This window comes from Lactuca saligna, chromosome 6 (genome assembly GCF_052625555.1).
Source record: "Lactuca saligna cultivar CGN05327 chromosome 6, ASM5262555v1, whole genome shotgun sequence".
In the NCBI taxonomy this organism is placed as follows: Eukaryota; Viridiplantae; Streptophyta; class Magnoliopsida; order Asterales; family Asteraceae; genus Lactuca; species Lactuca saligna.
In genome coordinates this window covers 123,943,100-123,951,243 of record NC_136422.1, presented here as the reverse complement: position 1 = coordinate 123,951,243, position 8,144 = coordinate 123,943,100, and the positions used below count along the sequence as shown (strand labels likewise).

General features: G+C 38.9%; 1 long non-coding RNA gene across 1 annotated transcript; it reads left to right on the top strand.

The window, feature by feature from the left end:
• Positions 1 to 310: 310 nt before the first annotated feature.
• Positions 311 to 907, top strand: LOC144999601 (uncharacterized). Its single transcript, XR_013660920.1, has 3 exons — positions 311 to 363; positions 479 to 512; positions 641 to 907. It is a non-coding gene; the product is annotated as an uncharacterized LOC144999601 (long non-coding RNA).
• The last annotated feature ends 7,237 nt before the right edge of the window (positions 908 to 8,144 follow it).

Here is an 8,144-nt window from a genome sequence, read left to right as displayed (position 1 = left end):
AAATTTTTATTCTTTATTAAGTTTAATGCCCGTGTCCAAGAGTGATCATATTTGATTAACAAACTTCTGACGGGAGTGTGAAGGTGGCAGTTGAGCTATAATCACGACCAGGCTCGAGTTGTGGTTGTCGATCGATTTCAGGTGATGTACTTCAGATACTTTTCCTACATATGGACCCAATATTATCCCTCCCCAGACTTAAAATGCTTTCTGTTAAGTTTCTAATTATCTACACATATAATCAGCATAAAGAATCTCTTACATTTTATGTAAGTTTAATTAAAATAAATAGTCCCTTGTTTTTTTTTTTTTTCAGGATACCAGGAGAGATTCTACTTCAATCTAGGTGACACTGGCTTCAAGGTCCGTTTTTTTATACAATCATACCCATGTTTCATATTAAATTGGCACTTTGACTTTTCAATGTAAGGGTAAGATAGTCATTTAGTCTTTTGATAATTTATATTTTATTGTGTAGGTGTTCCAAACCAAGTTTGCTAAGATAAGCATGGGTACGAATTTCTCAATCCTTTTACCTAATTGCTCTCCTCCCAACACGTTAAAATTAATGAATGTTTTGATTTTTTTTGGCACTAACACTTGGATGATGCTTACTTTGACTTGCTGTTGGAGAGGGTAGTGGAGTGGGCTTGCTGAGTGCTGATTGTGTGTTTGATGGATGAATTGGTCCTGATTTGTGGCTGGATACTAAAGGTGATGAATGCCACAAATTATTCTCATTATTGTTTGTTTTTTTATGTTAGTTTTGCGAGAACATATGTATTTAGCTTTCAAGGAGATGACTGCCTCATCTGTCGTGGGTCACGCTCCATATTACTGCTTGCAGCAGAAGCAGAAAACGGTGCTGATTTGTTTCTTTCTACTTAGTATTTCTTACTGGTTGTGAACAAGCCTCTCATCTCACATTTGAGTTTATAGGAATCAACAATCACTATGAAACTTCTAGTGTTTAGATTTCTTACTGGTTGTGAACATTTGTTTCTTCCCTTTCTACCCTTCACTTGCAGGTTGATGATTTGTCAGGAATGTTCAGACTATTTTCCAAAAATACCCCATGGATTGGATCCTGTCTCTATTATGTTTAAAAAGGTTTGTGATTTAGAAGCTTTGGAGGAAACGAGACTCAAGCAAAAGTAAACACATAGAGAGTTGTTGGCACATAGTAAGCTAGATAATGCAATTGTATATAAATGAGTTCATTTTATTATAACATTTACTCACTATTGGAATAATTATTTGTATTTGACATATTAGTGAAATGAATTATCTTTGTTATTTATGGTATTTTATTTTGTATTATGAGATTTTTAATGTATTATTTAATTTGAAAATTAGTAAATCTATAAATAATATTTTTTTTAAACATTTAAGATTATGATACGCAAAAATGTGTGTCATCTTCATTTATGACATGGTCTTTCTTGACAGGGGCTTTCTTGATACGCATTGCGTGTCATTAACACGCGCGTCGTAAGGTTATGACACGCGAATGCGTGTCGTCTTCCTTTATGACAGGGTCTTCCTTGATACGCATTACGCGTCGTAAATGCGCGTCGTAAATGAGCGTCGTAAATGCGCGTCGTCTATAGACGACGCGCAAAAGCGCGTCATCTCTCTTTATGACAGGGCCTTCCTTGACGCGCATTTGCGCGTCGTCTGAGCCTTTTACGACGCGCAATGAGCGTCGTAAAAGGCTGTTTTTCTAGTAGTGTTCATCCCAGTTACTTTGGAATTCCATGGTACATGCTCTCAGCATATCTTCAAGCCTTTGCATCATTCGTTCGCTCTGACCATCATTCTATGGATGGTAAGTTGTACTCAAACACAACTTGGTACCCAATTCCTCTTGTAGACTTTTTCAAAACCTCGAGGTGAAACAGCTATCACGATCTGACACAATCGCTAATGGAACGCCGTGAAGCCTCACAATTTCCTTCATGTAAGAATTCGCAAGCTTATCCATAGACCATTTCTCACTGGCTGCTATGAAGTGTGCACTCTTAGTGAAGCGATCAACGACCCCAAATCATGTCGTGACTGTTCTTTGTTCTGGAAGCTTAGTGACAAAATTTATAGTTATGTCTTCCCATTTACCCATAGGTATAGGGAAAGGTTCTAAACTCCCATATGGTTTCTGATGTTGGGCCTTGACTCTTGCACAGGTCACACACTCGACCACATACTTTGCAATATCAAGCTTCATCTTCGGCCACCAGTAATTGGGTTTCAGGTCCCTATACATTTTAGTGCTGCCAGGATGAATTGAGTACATGGTTTTGTGAGCTTCTTCCATCAGAAGATCTCTTATTCCTACTGACTTAGGTACCTAAATACGATCTTGGAAAACCTTCAGTCCATGAGCGTTTGTACCAAACACCAACGTTTTGCCCAAATGTTCCTCCTTCCGTTCATTCTTTTCAAAAGCTTCCTCTTGAGCTTGCTTTATTCTCTCCATAATTGTCGATACAACTTCTATTCTCAACGTTCTTGGCCTTTTTCTTTCAAGATTGACTTTCCGACTGAGAGCATCAGCGACAACATTTGCTTTACCACGATGATAAAGTATCTCACAGTTGTAGTCCTTAAGTAGTTCTAGCCAACGTTGCTGCCTCGTATTCAATTCTCTCTGACTAAAGAGATATTAGACACTCTTATGATCAGTGAAAAGTTTGCAATTCGTGCCACAGAGGTAATGCCTCCATATCTTCAGAGCGAAAACTACCGCTGCCAACTCCAAATCATGAGTGAGGTAGTTCTTTTCATGCTCTTTCATCCGTCGAGACGCATATGCTATCACCTTTTCTCTTTGGGTCAAAACACAACCCATCCAACCCCAGACACATTGATATAGGCAACGAAGTCTTCAACACCATCGGGTAGAGAAAGAATTGGTGCCTCACATACCTTCTTCTTTATTAACTCGAATGCTTCTTTGTGCTTATCACTCCAAGTATAAGCAGCTCCTTTGTGGGTCAAAGATTTTAGTGGAGTAGTGATCGAAGAAAATCCTTGGATAAACCTTCGGTAATATCCGGCTAATCCCAGAAAGCTTCGGATCTCCATGGGACTTTTTGGTTGTTCCCACTTCATCACAACTTTAATCTTTGCTGGATCAACCATTATCCCTTCTTGGTTGACCACGTGACCCATGATTTGGACTTCTCGAATCCAAAAATCACATTTGGAAAACTTTGCATACAACTTTTCCCTATTCAAGACTTCTAACACTTCTCGCAAGTGTCTGTCATGCTCCTATTGGCTTTTCGAGTAAATCAGAATGTCATCTATGAACACTATCACAAATTTATCAAGGAGCGGATTACAAACCTTGTTCATTAAATCCATGAATGCTGCTGGAGCATTGGTTAGTCCAAATGACATAACCAAAAACTCGTAGTGTCCATATCGTGTTCTGAATGCAGTCTTCTCGATATCCTGCTCTCTCACCTTCAGCTAATGATATCCTAACCTTATGTCGATCTTTGAAAAATAACTTGAACCTTGTAGTTGATCAAACAGGTCACCAATCCTTGGGAATGGATATCTATTCTTTATTGTTGCCTTGTTCAGCTCTCTGTAATCGATGCACATTCTCATACTTCCATCTTTCTTTTTAACGAATAACACCAGAGCTCCCGAGGGTGATGAACTAGGTCTAATGAAACCGTTATCCAACAACTCCTGAAATTGCATCATCATCTCCTTCATCTCCGTCGGTGCTAGTTTGTAAGGTGCTTTTGCTATCGGCGTGCTTCCTGGTAACAAGTCTATTCTGAACTGCACTCGTCTATCAGGCAGTAATACGGGAAGATCTTTGGGAAATACTTCTGGATAATCACATACCACAGGAATGCTATACACCTCCTTTTTCTCCTTCTTTGAATCTATCAAAAATGCCAAATATGATGTACATCCTTTGGCCAAACACTTTTTGGCTTTCATTAGTGAAATGATTCCAGATCTTACTCTGCGTTTGTCCCCGTACACCATAAATGACTCTTTACCTGGGGGGTTTACTTTTACTATCTTCTTCTTGCATAATATCTCGCGTCATTGGTGCTAAGCCAATCCATTCTCAGCACAATGTCGAAACCATTCAGCTCGATAGGCAATAACTCCTTGCGGAACTTATTCCCATTCAGATCGATGAAGATGTTTTTCTTAAGATGGCTAACAGGGACAAACTTGCTACTAGCAACCTCGACTAATAAAGCATTATCTAGTCTATCGACGGGCAAATCTAGTTTTCTACCAAATTCATGCGAAATAAAGGAGTAGTTGGTTCCAGAATCAAATAATATTTGGGCAGGCAATTTGTTTACGAGAAAAGTACTTGAAGCGACATCTGCTTCTTCTTTAGTAGCTTCCAGTGTCATCTGGAAGGCTCTTTCTTTCGGCTTTGGGGGAATATTGGGACTAGATGCCTCCTTCTTCTTCGGACAGTCTTTCAAAATGTGCCCCTCTTCGTTACATCCAAAACACACTCTCTTGTTGGACAGACACTTGTTGGTGTAATGCCCCGTCTTCCCACACTTGTAGCAAGTCACTTCTTCAATACATTTCCCAGAGTGCTTTTTCTTGCACTTTTCACACCATTTCTATTTGCCCCCTTTCCTCCTCCAAACTTGTTCGAATCAGACTTTGAAAATTTGCTTTTCTTACAGGAACCTGAAGTTCCCTCAAAATTTCTCTTTTCACTAACTTCAACTTTGCTAGCGTTTCTCCTTATGCTTATGTTCTCAACAGACTTGGCAGCCTAGATAGCTGCCTCTAGAGTATGTGACTGACGCACTGGCACCGCATACTCCTATGGGAGCCCCTTTGTATATCGATCAACATTCTTCAACTCGTCTGGAATGACGCGCAAAGCATAATCCATTTTGTCTATAATGGAATTCGTGTAATCATCGACTGACATGCTTCCTTTTGTCAATGTCAGAAACTTGTTCTCAAACTCTAGTAGATTTTGGGCCGAGCAGAACTTGCGCTTGAATTGCACCAAGAACTCTGCCTAGGTCAGTTGCAGTGGCTCATTAGGGCTTAGGGTCTTCCCCAGAGTGTTCTACCAACGAACAACTCTACCCCTGAACTGACATACTACGAAAGTGGTCTGCAACTTGCCCTTGTAGCCACATGTCATGAAGGCTAGCTCCATTTCTAAGATCCAATCCATGACTCTAATCGAATCCTCCTTCCAAGTGAAGGTCGATGGTTTGCAAGTCAAAAAGTTTTTGTACTTGCATCCAAGTTCATCATTTCCTCCATCGTGGTTATTTTGTCTAACAATCAGTGGGTTGGCTTGGCCAATGATCCCACTGAAGTTACCTCCTTACGAATGCCCTCCATTCACTTCGGGCTCTTCAACTTGAATTGGTAGTTCTTCACGATTCTGCCTAAGCAGATATCTCGTTTCTTCCATATGATGATCCAACATTGGTTGAATCATGTTTTGTACACCAACCATCGTCGTTGGCTCAGGTGTTGCTGCTACAACAGGCGATTGCTCAATCACTGGTGGTTGATTCCTATTTTCATCTGCATTTCCAATGCCACTTCTGGTTCTTACCATTTTTGATCTACACACCAAATAAGGTGAATTTAGATCCTTAATCACGATAAAGATTTAAATCATCCTTATCACTCTGAAACGTTTACATGCTAGTTCTAATACCGTAGTCATATGCTTAGAATCCTAAACACATAAGCTTTCAGATCTGGTTGGCAATAAACCGTAGATCTGAACAAATAATATCATATATGGTAAACATATAACATTTAACACATAAAAGCATTTTAGGAAACTTTCCTAAAATAAACTAGTGCTCGTGTGTAAAATATAATAGACAAACATCTCACAATTTCACTTAGCATTCTAAGTTTAAATCTAGAAATCCTACAAATTGCTAGTTCGCTTAAACTAATGCTCTGATACAACCTGTGACATCCCCAAATTCACAGCCAGAAAAGATCGGTTTCATTTATAATTTTAAAAATAATTTCAGAGTAAATCCACTGATTTAAAAGGGTTGCGGAATCTATCCCCAAAACAATACATGATAAATTAAGGTTTATCAAAGCATTTATTAAAGAAATGTATTTTCATTATATATTAAAACTCGGGATGTCATGTTCTGATACAGACACAAAATCATAAACAACAAAACATAGACCTTACATAGTTACATACAACTACAGATCTATAAGCAAAAATATCTTCACAAGTTCACCAACTTATGCTGTCGTGCCACTACCTGTAATACAAAGAAACTGAGTGGGTCAGGCTTAGGAGCCTGGTGAGGATATAGGATTTTCAACCCACAATAAATAATTATATTTAATTTCACCAACCAACAATAACCCAATTACCCATTCCCGTTATCCTCACTTTACGTCCCTGAAACAGCAACTATCACGAAGGACCTAGTCTAGCAATTTTTATCGGGTCGAACACTACTGCAAGGGGGATTTCTTAGCAATGAATGTCTTAAGGCAACCTTGAGGGGGACAGAATACAACAAATGAACACCCAAGTTCAATTCACCTACACCTTATGAGCCTGCAAGCGTTCCACTGAACTGTCTAGAAAAGTCCGTAGTCATCATTCATATTCTGTTGGACAACTGGATCACAATCACATCGATGCCTCTCATGATTTTTATTTCATCACACATCACTATATACCCATGTTCTACCCAACATTTTTGTAGATAAAATATACTTGTTTATATATAGCTTAAAACCTGCATAACATATTCAATTAATACTCATATCACATAACAAATAGTATATAATCACATAGCACGTATTTCATAGAGTATAATTCATATATGTGTATTTTCAGAAAGAAACTACACGCTTACTCATATCATATATCTAATACATTCATCAATAATTGTATAAAATCATGTATATGAAAGGGACTATACACTCACTGGATAAGATGTTTACCGGACAACACTGCGGCTCTAAGTGTAGTATTCTTCGGTGAAACTGTGATATCTTCACTCGCCGGGCTTCTTGTGGGCAAAGCTTCAGCTTGAAACTCTTTTCTTCTCGGGGTATTAGTGCTTCGAGACTCGCTTCGGGTGTCGTGATGATACCAGGGCTTCGAGGGTGTTTTAAGAGGGCTAGAGAGGGTATCAGGAGTGAGAGAGTGAATGAATTAGCAACCATGGCCGGTTGCCCTTCGGTTTCTATTTATATGGCCGATTTTTTGATTTTCACGTTGTGAACGATCATTTCACGTCGTGGCCTTGGACATCATGGCATTTTTCATCGCAACTTGGGTCTGCCAGGCTCTAATAGGTCAAATCACTGAGTTTACGTCTTGAACTCTGACATAGGGTTGGGGTTCGTGCCCCAAACTTCAGAAATTCATATCTTTCGCATACGAGCTCCGTTTTCGACCTTTTTTTATATCCACACGCAGGTGAGATTATGCTCTACAAGTTTCATTTAGACTTCATCGGCTAATTTTGACTTATTTTTATTATATTATTTTTAGTAGGCCGGGACAGGAAAACTCCGTTAGTAATTCATAACTTTTTATGTGACGTTTGTTTTCGTCTGTCTTTTTACTGTTGGACTACTATCGACGAGATCTTCGATTCTTGTTTAGATTATTTCGGCTAGAAATCACTTGATCTCATATTCGAACTTTGGGCTGCATACCGCTAAGTCGAAACTTCGAAAAATCATAACTTCCTCATACGAAGTCAGATTTAGACGTTCTTCTTATGCACACTCTCGGTTTAACATATTCTATGACTTTAGTTTAGATCACTAAGGCTAAATATCATTATATTGTAAATTCACTATTTATGTCACGCATTGTCGCACTGATTCTATTGTGAAACTTCGACAGGTCATAATTTCTTCGTTATAACTCGGATTTCGGCATTGTTTATATATGCAGAATCCTTGTCACGACCACTACGTCTTCATGTATCGATATAGGTTTTATCTAATATTTTATTTTTACATCAATATTAATGCCTAGACTAGAAACACGGGCGTTACACATTGCAAGAGGGGTGTTGGAGAAGGATATTACGTGGATCATTTGCGATAGGCTCATCCGGGTGGTGGAAAGGGTGATTGAGAGCCCCGAATTTCTCCAAGGT